Genomic DNA, 12516 nt, shown 5'->3' with positions numbered 1-12516 from the left:
GGCTATATGTTCCAAAGATCACAGGCTAATGCCTGACTAGCATATTGCTGAGGCAGCTCTCCCTTTGTAATCCAACATCGTAGTTGAGGTCTGATGGGACATCTGATCTGGCAGTCTCTAACTTTGTAGTAGTTGGGGCAGGTGGTCTCAGTCAAGAGGCCTCAACTCTGGGACTCACTTTCCCTTTGGCTTACAGCCCGTGAATTTGCTTGACGTACAGGACTCAGGCTTTTCCTGAAGGTATGGTTTATGGGAAATGTTGAGGTTTATTTCTGGTTGGGAAGTTTATTACTATTAGTTGACGTGCCAGTACATTGAATTATATATGTGGTTTTGAGGTTTTTCATACGTATGACTAGTGATTGCTAGTGTATTTTTACAAATGGGGGAAAAATGCGGAAAACATTTCTACAGTTCCTGTTTCTTTTTTGCAGACATTATTTGCACCCACATTTTTTATCTGCAAAAACAAATCTCAGGCATATAGCTGAGTTTATAACTACCCAATTTGTGCCTCCAGTCAGGTAGCTAGAGATCCACCTATGCAGATAGGCATCCACGAAAGAATTGCACTTGTTTATGCAAAATGTAGGTGTAGGTTGTTCCTGTAAAAAACAGGGAGCAATCCTTCTAAATTTGGTCCCGAATGATTCAGACCTACTGCTGAAGCCAACCAAAATAAATTTTGATTTTTCAAATGATATAGTTAGTAGTTCGGGGGGAACTGAGGCCAGAACTTCCCTCTCACAGCCTGATCCTGCAAATGCATGTGAGCAACTTTACTGATCTCAAAAGGATTACTTACATGCATAAAGTTACTCACATATATATGTAAGTGTTTGCAGGGTCAGGCCGCTAGATACCTAGTGCCACCTACCCTTCATCTACACTGTACTGTGCAATATAATGAACTAGTCATGCAATATGGTATATATGGATTGACTTGATCTCTAGAAAATCCCTGCAAGTGCAATTCATACATGGGAAACAGCTTTGCATGTTTAAAGTCTGCTTATCTGAGCCAGTGTTCATTTACCTTAAAAACATATCAGGGTCCAGACACCTTGGGGAAGACCGGAGGGTCTGAGTCCAAAGAATAAGCAACTGAATCAACTTATTGTATACAATATTACTGTATTATAAAAGTGCACCAAGAAAGGTCTTTTATGAAAGCTGGTGACACACTGGTGATTAATACCACTGTGCAATGTATGTGTTTACACTGTATGAGGAATTATGAATACTCACTGATAGTATGCTTTAAAGTCTGTGACCAATCAAAGGGAGAAACAGGTTTTGTCCCAGACAGGAGGGAAGGAAGTTATCTACCGATCTCCAGTGTAAATTAAGCATTATGGAATCAAAACAACAGAAGCCCCTTTACATATGAATCAGCAGGGGGTTGGGAAGTCAACAAGAAGGAAAGGATAATAGGAAGCTGTCATAAATATAAAGGGAAGGGTAAACCCCTTTAAAATCCCTCCTGGCCAGAGGAAAAATCCTCTCACCTGTAAAGGGTTAAGAAGCTAAAGGTAACCTCGCTGGCACCTGACCAAAATGACCAATGAGGAATCATAGAATCATAGAATATCAGGGTTGGAAGGGACCTCAGGAGGTCATCTAGTCCAACCCCCTGCTCAAAGCAGGACCAATCCCCAATTAAATCATCCCAGCCAGGGCTTTGTCAAGCCTGACCTTAAAAACTTCTAAGGAAGGAGATTCTACCACCTCCCTAGGTAACGCATTCCAGTGTTTCACCACCCTCCTAGTGAAAAAGTTTTTCCTAATATCCAACCTAAACCTCCCCCACTGCAACTTGAGACCATTTACTTTCAAGATACAAGGAGACAAGATACTTTCAAAAGCTGGGAGGAGGGAGAGAAACAAAGGGTCTGTGGCTGTTGGTACGCTGCTTTTGCCGGGGATAGAACAGGAATGGAGTCTTAGAACTTTTAGTAAGTAATCTAGCTAGGTATGTGTTAGATTATGATTTCTTTAAATGGCTGAGAAAAGAACTGTGCTGAATAGAATGACTATTTCTGTCTGTGTGTCTTTTTTGTAACTTAAGGTTTTGCCTAGAGGGATTCTCTATGTTTTGAATCTAATTACCCTGTAAGGTATCTACCATCCTGATTTTACAGAGGTGATTCCTTTACTTCTATTTACTTCTATTTCTATTAAAAGTCTTCTTGTAAGAAAACTGGATGCTTTTTCATTGTTCTCAGATCCAAGGGTTTGGGTCTGTGGTCACCTATGCAAATTGGTGAGGATTTTTACCAAACCTTTCTCAGGAAGTGGGGTGCAAGGGTTGGGAGGATTTTGGGGGGAAAGACGTGTCCAAACTACGTTTCCCAGTAAACCCAGTTAGAGTTTGGTGGTGGCAGTGGATATTCCAAGGACAAAGGATAAAATTAATTTGTACCTTGGGGAAGTTTTAACCTAATCTGGTAAAAGTAAGCTTAGGAGGTTTTCATGCAGGTCCCCACATCTGTACCCTAGAGTTCAGAATGTGGGAGGAACCTTGACAGAAGCCTTCCTGCCTCTTATAAAAGGGTCAATGAACTTCAGGAGATATAAACAGAAACAGAGAGCCATTTTGGTATCCTTCCTCTGAGGAGACAAAGAAAATGAGTGCTTTGGGTTCTGGGTTGGACCCTAGCTAAAGGCCAGCCATGCTGGAAGAATGACTGCTGAGAAAACTACTTTGAACAAAAGACTCTAGCTTGTTAAGTTAGACTAGAGTCTTAGAAACGTATTTTTATTTTTGTTTGTAACCATTCCTATCCCTATTCCTTCTACTTGGTATCACTTAAATCAATGTTCTTTTGTTAGTAAACTTGTTTTACTTTTACGGTTCTGGGTATTGAAGTGCAAGGTGTGTTAGCCCCAGTTAAGCTTTTTGGGCAGGGGGCTGTCTTTCATTGTATCTGTGCATTGCTGGGCCCTGTTCTCTGTTAGGCCCCAGGCCCCGCAATAAACATGATGGTTAAAAATGGGGAAGCATTAGAAAAACTATTGAGCTGTATAGAATATCATACCAACTACTTATGTAAAGCTGTTCTGCATCCTTAGCAAAGGTGTGGCATCACACCTGCAATTTTTGCGCATAAAGCGAGGCAAAATCCCTACTTGTTTTTCCAAATTTCCCGAATAGATCTGCTAACAATCTTCTCATCTGCTACTGTACTTTGTTAGCTGGACAGCAGATCTTTTCTGGACTTTGCTTTCTTTTTTTGTAAACTCCAGCACATGCACTAATCATATGCAAAAACATTTCCACATGCCACTTTAATTAGTCCAGACTTGTTTTATTTTAATCCCCTTCTATTCCTTTTCTATGTAATTATGACAGCTCTTTTTAAATCACCAGTGACTTCCTTCAGCTGCTTGGCTTGGATTTCTTAATCAATAATGAATTTTAATTAGCAACTTGTAAGTTATTGTTCTGGGAGATGGGTTTCATGGTCCATTTATGGTTTCTCTCCTTTATATCACAGAGAAGTATAACACTACTTCTCTTTTACTGCATCCAATCAGCCCCCACCCCCCATCTCCTGGTTTTCCTGATATTTGGCTGCTGTTCTGTAAAAGGCAGCAGTAAACTCTGCTGCTTTGTTATGCGATGCTATTTTACAATGTATGATAATGTTGTTATGTGTCTCATCCTGTTTCCCCTAATTTACAGCCTCATTTATCTACATGGGAGAAAGAAAATAGCTAGACAATCAGAATTCCAGTGCACATCCTATTGTTATATTTCCTAGGCAAATGTAAGGTATTAAAGAGATTATACCTCACTCTGGTAACAAAAGTTGTATCAAAACAATTGATTTCTGTGTCATTAACTCCAGTTCTGCCATCAGATCCAGTGGGTGGACTCCTGTGTCCATGTGAAGCTCCTCTGAAATCAGTGAACCTCCACACAGGTGCAAGGATTCTCCTGTATAGATCATATAAAAGGATTGGGGTCAGTATTTCTAATGAGTACATAATTGTGCAATGTTGCGGTTCAAATACAAGACAGAACAAGGCTTTAAGCAAGCAAGCAGGCTGGTCTGCCGACGGCTGGTCTGCCTGTCAGCTTTTCACCCTCTCTTTTATTTCTCTCTCTCCCCCCGCGCATTACATACTCCAACAGATAAAAGGAATACACTGGCTTTGTATAATATTCTTATTTACCAATATCTATCTACCGCATTCCTTGCTCTCGGGCCCTGAGCCCAGTCCTGGGAGGCTTCCCACGGTTCATGTCATCTGGGCGAGATTCCAAGGTTCATGCCCTTGAGAGGAGCCATGTGTGCACTGCTCCTACACAACACTCCGGGTGTGCCCTGAATGTTGCCAAGTGCATGAACCTTGCATGAATGCTACAGTGCAAACTAGCCAATCAGCATGCATGCAACACCTATTGACATTAGTGGAAGTTCTATGTATGGCATAGCGTAGGAAATCACCATTAGAGCATTGTCATTTCAATTCTAAGGCTGTTTTTTACGCTCCTCCCCAGATGTTGTACTTATGCAGGGAGCTGAAACTGAAAGCCAAAAAAGTCCTAGAAAACATGGTTAATTAGGAGGAGAGTGCAAAATTTGCTTTGCAAAATGATAAGTATAAAATGGTCAATTTAGTTCACAAAGAGATGGTTGTAAAACACTGCCAGTAGACATCAGGTAATGAACAGCAGCTAAAATGCAGCAATTATATACTAATCAAAATGTATAAAGAAGCTTATACATTGTACCTTTCAACCTATCCCTATTTCTTAAAACGTACACTTTCGAATGTTGGATTATTTATGTATTGGTAAGGCTCCAAATGTATAACAAGTACCTTGAGCCATTTGTTTGTATAAAATAATACAATTCTGAAATAGAATGTATATTGGGCTGAATCAGCATGTGGAGTGAACTACCCTCTCACACTAAAAGGAACATTGGTGGATGGGTTGGGTTGGATTGGATTGAGAAGCTTATATTGCCACTACCTTTGCTGTACCTGTTCTGGGGAGGGAGGATTTGGCATCCAGTGTGGTAGTCTGGCTCCTTTCACAGGCCCTAGGTTCAGTTAGGGCCAGATCCTGATACTCTTAATTGTGTTAAATAGTACCTTACTCCACAAGTGGCTCCAGTGAACTCACATGAGGCGCTACTGAGTGTAATGGTATCAGAATGCGACCCTATAAAAGGAATTCTATGAATGGGGAAAGAAATAAAGAAGCCTTTGCAACAGTTTTAAAGCCAGTAGGATATCAGATAAAAGAAAACTGCCCATAAATTACTATGAATAGATTTTTGTTATTTGACATGAAAGATTAAGTAGGTGAGGTAATATCTTTTATTGGACCAACTTCTGTTGGGGGAAGAAGCAAGCTTGTGAGCGTCAGAGCTCTTCTCCAGGTCTGGAGAGGGAAACCAGACTGTTCAAGCTAAATACCAGGTGCGACAGATTGTTAAACATAAGGTGTTCATATATTGTAGGAGATCCTATAAAATGAAGCGGGTAATTAACATCTCTGCAGTTGTAGGACAATGGAGGGTTAGTAGGTAGCAGTGTGTGTCACAAGTTGTCATGGGCCGTAAAACCACTTCATTTTAACTGATCTTCTGTAACATGTGTGAACCCCTTATGTTTAACAATGTGTCCCAGCTTTTGTTTAGCTGTAACAGTCTAGTTACCTTCTTCAAACCTGAAGAAGAGCTCTGTGAAGCTCTAAAGCTTGTCCCTTGCAGCAACAGAAGTTGGACCCATAAAAGATATTACCTCACACTATTATCTCTCTCATATCCTGAGACCAACATGGCTAAAACAACACTACTAATGAAAAAGATTATTGTTTTTTAATTTTAATCTAGGCATATAAAAAACAGCTGTGTATCCTGACGAACCATTAAAAACACAGGCCAAGATTTTCAAGAGTGGGAGCCTAAAGCTAGGTACCTAAATCTGTATTTAGGCAACTAAATAAGTGGCCTGATTTTAGAAAGTGCTGAAAAGCAGCTCCCCTTGAAGTCAACAGAGTCTCTTCATTTACTTCACTAGGTTTTGGATCAACCCCAGGCAAGCAGGGACCTTGCTGCCATGTGTACCCAAAGGGGTCCAGGAGGGAATGTGGAGTCATAGGCCTCAGACTGATCTTCTGAGATATATGGGTTTTGGGAGGCTGACCATGCTGCTATTTCTCAGGTGAGCAAACCTTGTCCCAGAAGAATGATCAGACAAAGCCTCTGAACACAAAAACACACTTTCCAGTCCCTTACAGAAGAATAACCTTGGTAGGTGATGGTTTGGCCAATGGGCAAAAGAGAAGAAAGATGTTGTCTGGCCAGACTCACAGACAATTATTAAAGGGAATGATGAATGGATTAAAAGAGGAGACACAAGTGTCTTACTCCTCTCTAAACATGTAAACATACAGACATAGAGTGTGGTGAAATCAACATTAGTATGTGTGAAGTAAAGAATCTTACCCAAAGCTCCAAGAGGAGTTCCAAAAGGAGTTTTAACTAAAGCAAATAGCTCCAATAAGACATGAAAACAAATATGAATGAATTTCTGTTTAATTAAAGATGGGCAAATTGTGCTAATGCAAGAGGAACTTATTGTTTTGTGTCCGTCATACAGCAGTGTTGCATAATTTTGTGCTAGTAATTCTAAACCCTGACACTTTACATATAGATACCATTCTTCCTATAATTATAAATACACTTTGATTTTTTGCCTCGTAAATTGTAAATAAAATAAAATGAACTCAGCACAGGCATATACAAGAATTAAATTAGCCTCTGAGTTTCTTGGACCCGGTATACAAGACCAGAGCTGTGCCAGCTGTATTGCTTTTCCCTCTCCTGCCTCACAAGAAATCTAATGCAATAAAAAGGCATATAACCCTATTGCTGCTAGCTATCACTTAGTGCTGAGCAATACATGGGGCAAAATAATGCACCAAAATAATAGAAACAGGAGACTGAACAAATTCCCATTCCAAAACCAAGGTGAAAAGGCAGAATCCAATAATCTGCTTCTGAGCACCATTAGGGAAGTAGAATTTCTAATAGCAAAAGTTAATGAAATTCTGGCCCTCTTATGTGGGTGTAAAGAGGCCCTGAAAGAATTGGTTCTGGCTGGAGCAGGATTCCCCTGACTCGTTTACTGAGGTGACTGCCATAAGTCTGCCCTCTGATGACCCCCCACAACCCACCCCGAAGGCCACTGGAGGTGGGAGGGCATGTCAGGTAGGGTGACCAACTTTCTAATTTGTGAAAACTGGACACTGAGCGCTGGAACCTGCCCTGCACCCTGCTCCACCTCTTTCCCTCGAGGCCCTGCCCCCGCTCTTCTTCCCCCCATCCACCATCACTCACTGCTCTCTCCACCTCCCTCCTCCTGCCAGCTGAGCAGGGCTGGTTGGGGGGGGTTGGTGACTGGGGCAGGGCAGGGGAGGGGAGGTAGAGACGTGCTTGGGGCAGGAGTGGGAGCTGCCAGTACCTCTCTCCGCCAGAGCCATTCTTGTGCGCTCCTCCAGCCTCCGGCAGCAGCAGCTGCTGCTTTTCCCATCCCCTGGCAGCAGAAGCCGGTTACTGTGAGTAACTGGCATTGTAGTGTCTGGCCAGCAGTGCTCACCGGACACTGCCAGGTTCCCTTTTTGACTGGACTTTCCAGTCGAAAACTGGATATCTGGCAACACTAATGTCAGGGCAGGTACTGCAGTCAAGAGGGTATAGTGGGGAGACTACCACACTTTGGAGAGGACTCCAGGGCTGTTTAACTTAGGCCAGGGGCCTCAACAACTTCTGAAACACCTCAGGATTGGGTAGCTTCAAAGGTGGCTTAAAGCCACCATTGCTCTGCCCTCCTGTTGAGCTGTGAATTCTGTGCCAGGCCTCTCATCTCACCCAGGGAGTTTCATGAAGTATGGGGGCTTTAAGTGAAATTATGTCAGCAGGGCCTGTTATAAGGAGAACAAGGAGCGAGATTTTCTGGGATTTATACTGTTTGTCACCATGGTAAATGAAAAGAATAAGTCAATAATACAATATCTCAGGCCAGTTTAGGCACCTGAGTCCCATCTGTGGCATCACTGCGATCCACTAAACTCCCACTTGGCGGCTGCCTAACCCTATAGGTGTATAAATTTTCTAGGCACCTTAACTTTTTGCTGTCATAATTCCTTAAGCGCCTAAGTCTCAGACCCTGGGGCATGTGCACTACTGTTGCACTCTAGATGTGCGAATGCCTATTTCCTGCCTAAGGCCCAGAGTGATCTATGAACCAGGGGCAGATAGATGGAGGACCACCCATCCTGAATTTTGGGCCTGATCTGGTAGGCATACTCAGAGGCTGCCTACCACCTGCTGTACACCGGCCCAGCATAATATGGGACACCGATTGGTGCAGGGCACCACAGTTCATGCATATAACGCTCATTAGAGCCATAGGGGAGTGTAGGGTGAGTGAGTTTTCCAGTCTGAGCCAGAGAGAAGCGAGGGGATCTGTCCAGGGACACAACAGTTGGTAGAGCTAGGTGTAGGTGGTAGGGTAGCTGGACAGGAATGGGGAAAAGGTTAGCATAGCACACGGGTAGCTAGTGAGGCATCCAGGTGTCAGGGAAAGCTTGGTCTAGCTAGATAGGGTTGGGGAGGGGAGCCACAAATAGTTAGGGCAGGGAGAGGTGGCATTTGGGGGAAGGAGAGGTGGCATTTGGGGGAAGGAGAGGGAAGTCTGGGAAAAGGCTAGGGTGGCTACCGGGAAGGGAGGAGGGAGGCCAGATAGCGTGGTCAAACATGATAAACAGTAGCATATTTGTGCTGCAACACCTGATGTGGCAGTATCAGCAGGAGGTGAAGGAAGGAAGGTAGAGGACAGAGACACTCAAGGCTGAACCCGAAACCAACTGCCATGCATGGCCAGTCCTGAGACCATACCACCTCTGCTGCAGTTTCATGGGGACCTCCCAGCATGCATATATCCAGAGATCCAGGCAGGACCTGGACATGCTCCACCATCTTTGTGATATGCTGCAGGATGCCCAGTCCACCACCACGTGCAGGAGCCAAGCACAGTTTGTCACCTCACAGGTCAGCATGATGGCTGCAGGATCTTTTCAGTAGTCACCACACAAACAATTGGCACCAGCTGGTCTATGTCCTCTAAGGTGTCAGACCAATTTCTGGAGGCCATAATCAGACATTCATGTGAGTACATTGATTTCCCCACCGACCCAGACATACAGAGGGAAAACATGGTTGACTTCCTCCAGATTGCAGTCTTTCCATGTGTCCTCGGAATGGTTTATGGTACTTGCATCACCATTCAGGGACCCTGGCAGAATTCCCATGCCTACATAAGCCAACATTTAATGTACTCGATGAACATGCTGGCCACTTTGTCAAGTACCAAGGGTTGTACACATGGTTACAATCCAGACTCAGAGACATGTTCCTTGAAGGAGCGTTTCCTCATGAGCTGTTGTTAGTTTAGACAGGGGTATGGCGATGGTCTTGCAGGGGTTGGAGGCTCCTAACATACATTTAGTCCTATGTATGAGAGAATATTACAGCTCTTGGAGGATATGGCTCTAATTCCCCTTCCTCACTCCTACCTATCATCACACTCCACATGTTCCCCATGTGTGCTGTAGATTGCGTAATATTGCTATGCAGCAGGGGATTCCTGTTTCTGAGGGGTCACATACAGAGGAGGGAAAGAGGAGGAGGAGGAAGAGCCAGGCTGTGGTTGCCAAGGAAAAGCACCGCTGGCATGCAAGATGAATATGTGACCAGAGGAGAGAGTCTTTGGCCGACAGATGAAGGAGGATCTCGGAGCAACTCCTACAAGAAGTGTTCTAGATCAGCAACAGGTACCTGTAGACTTTAAACTGATGTTAGCAAAAAAGGAAGATGGACTCCATGCTGCATGCCAAAACATGATATGTTATATGTGCAATGCAAATGCCCGGGGTGGATCAAAGTGCCTTGTGACTGTGGTCCCTGTCTGGACAAGGGAATCAGTGACAGTGGAGTCAATGACCATGAAATGTGGCTACTGTGATCTGTAACCTATAAAGTGCACATGTCCAATCCATGCATTGCATTGTCCTCTTGCATCTGTCCGCATTGCTGGTGATGTATCCGCATGGGGTCCAACTTTCATATGGCCAGGGTGTTGAGGGTGACCCCTGTCACCCCCAAATGTTCTGGGAGTTGGGCCACCCACACTTCCTTGCTGTATACGTCCCTTTCTCTCCTTGCAATCACCTGCAAGTCTGCCTTATTCTGCTCCTGATGGAATCTCCACTTCTTCTTAGTGTCCTTGGTTCCCCACCTGTGCCCTCCCAGGGGGTTGATCTAGTCCCTTAACTCTTCCCACAATCTGTCCATAGTAGAGGTGCTCATCTTCACTACTCTAGCACCCATTAATACCTCAGCATGGCTGATCATGAACTGGCTAATTGCCTCAGTTTTGTCAGGTGTAAAACTGGCCCTTCTCTGCCCATACTGTGCTTGCCCTTCCTCCAGATACTCTCTGGCTTCTTCCTTGCTTCCTGAGCTGGTATTTGTCTTGGTGCTGGCTGAAATGAACTGGGGCTTCATCTTTTATCAACAGCTTGAAACGAGCAGTGATATGTGACCTCATGGACACATGCGTGCCCATGTGTGGCTCCTGATCCAATCTCCGCTCATAGCCTGGCTGCCAGATATACGCCTACATCCAGCCCTGTCTTGGATTTCCTGGGTCTGACTGTGATGTGTTCAGCTACATCATTCTAGCATGCCCTGAAATTTGCCACCTCTCTCTGATGCCCAGCTGAGCTTGGGCCTATTGCATGGTTGCTTGGCAACCGGCTGTTGGTGTCACCTATGCCGAGGCAGAGGAAGTGGAGAGAGGGAGGGATGGAAGGCCAGGAGTTTCAAAACAAAGAAATTACTGTTGTGGACAGTGGGAAATGAACACCCGGGTACAGATATGTGCCACCGCACTTCTACTTACCTTCTCTTGTGTGTGGCCCTCCTGGAGCGCATTGGTCAGGTCCCGGAGGGTTCCTCAGCCTGTCTGGTGGGACAGGATCTGTGCATAGGTTGCCGCTGCTGCTACTGCTCCTGCCGTTAGCTGAGTGGCTCCTGTGATTCTCCTCCTGTGTGCATGTGTTGCCGGTGAGTGCTGTGTGTGGTGAGTGAGCTCCTTTTTCATCTCAGGGACCTTGGTCTTGTAGGGGGTGGTGGTGTGGAGGCACAGAGCAGGATGGAGAGGGTGCAGGATGTGGGGGGGGAGGGTTTGGTTTGTTTTTGGTTTTTTTGGAGGCACTGCAATACCAGGTCAATGCATGGGGTGGACAGAGCAAGCCCCTATTCCATCCCCCTGTTTCAAAAATCAATTTAAGATACAGTCCTCAAATAAAGGACAGATCAGATATTAAACTGGTAAGAACAGATATAACTTAGATAATTTTTGTACTTCATGGTCCAAGAGACACATGTAAGGTTTTCATCTCGGGGCCAAAAGACCAAAAACATCAAGACACTTGATCACAGCCTTGGTTATGTGAGGGAGCGGGTGGGGATGGAACTGATCTCTTCCCTGCTGGAACTGTGTGAGTATCAGTGACGAACGTGTTTATGGTGGATGTGTTTTTTCCCAGTGGGCTTCTGGGATCTTGTATACTTCTGGAGGATGAGACCTTCTATGTAAAACCAGCCTTATGGGGAAGACAGCCCCATTTCAGCTCCCATGGTAGGAAACTGCTCCCAGCAATGTATAGATCGGATTAGGTGATACCAGCCTTTTGAATACCTCCAGGGCATAGAGCCATGGAGCTTCTGCTGCCATTAAATGCAGGGCATTTTTGATATGCTCCAGGATTTGATTGAGGGATAATTGGAGAATGTCCCTTGAGTTGGGTGTGGCAGGTTACTGAGCCAATGGAAGAGGGATATGTCTGTGATGGGGCAGCTTTCTCCTCTCTCCTCATTTTCCCTCAGGATCCACCCACCTCCCTGTGTGTTCTCTGCTGATTTTTAGGGGGGTATTTTAAACATGGTCATTTACACCTGTGCAAAGTGATGTAAAGTGCTTCTAAATCAGAATTCTCCACCCTATATCAGTGCAGTGTATTACACTCACTTTGCACAGGCGTCAATGACTATGCAAGTCAGTGATGAATCAGGGCCCTCTGAATCTATCCCAGTAGTACAATGGTATTTGAGAGTGCAGCAGCTGAGCCACTCCATGAAGTCAAATAGTTAATAGCTAGGCAGATGGTGAGCTAATACAACTGTTTATTATGCAAAACCAGGCTTGCTTTACTGTTACTTTGTCCACTTCCCATCACAGTGTTTGCCTGTTTGAGCCACCTGTTTGTATCTTGTCATAAACCAAGACTGTAAGTCTTGGAGTCTGGGAGAAGAACTGCATCTTTACTGCATGTCTGTACAGTGCCTAGAATAGTGAGTTGCTCATCCTTGATTATGCCCCCTGGGTTCTTTGGTACAACATGTAAGGATAATGTCAACATGTAAATTA

General features: G+C 44.5%; 1 non-coding gene across 1 annotated transcript; it reads right to left on the bottom strand.

Moving 5' to 3' along the window:
• Nucleotides 1-11277: 11277 nt before the first annotated feature.
• LOC140905669 (U2 spliceosomal RNA) lies at nucleotides 11278-11468 on the bottom strand. Its single transcript, XR_012156912.1, has one exon. It is a non-coding gene; the product is annotated as a U2 spliceosomal RNA (small nuclear RNA).
• Nucleotides 11469-12516: the final 1048 nt, after the last annotated feature.

The sequence above is a fragment of the Lepidochelys kempii genome, chromosome 1 (assembly GCF_965140265.1).
Source record: "Lepidochelys kempii isolate rLepKem1 chromosome 1, rLepKem1.hap2, whole genome shotgun sequence".
Taxonomy (NCBI): Eukaryota; Metazoa; Chordata; order Testudines; family Cheloniidae; genus Lepidochelys; species Lepidochelys kempii.
Note: the sequence above shows the minus strand (reverse complement) of the source record. Positions and strands in the feature narration are given on the sequence as shown.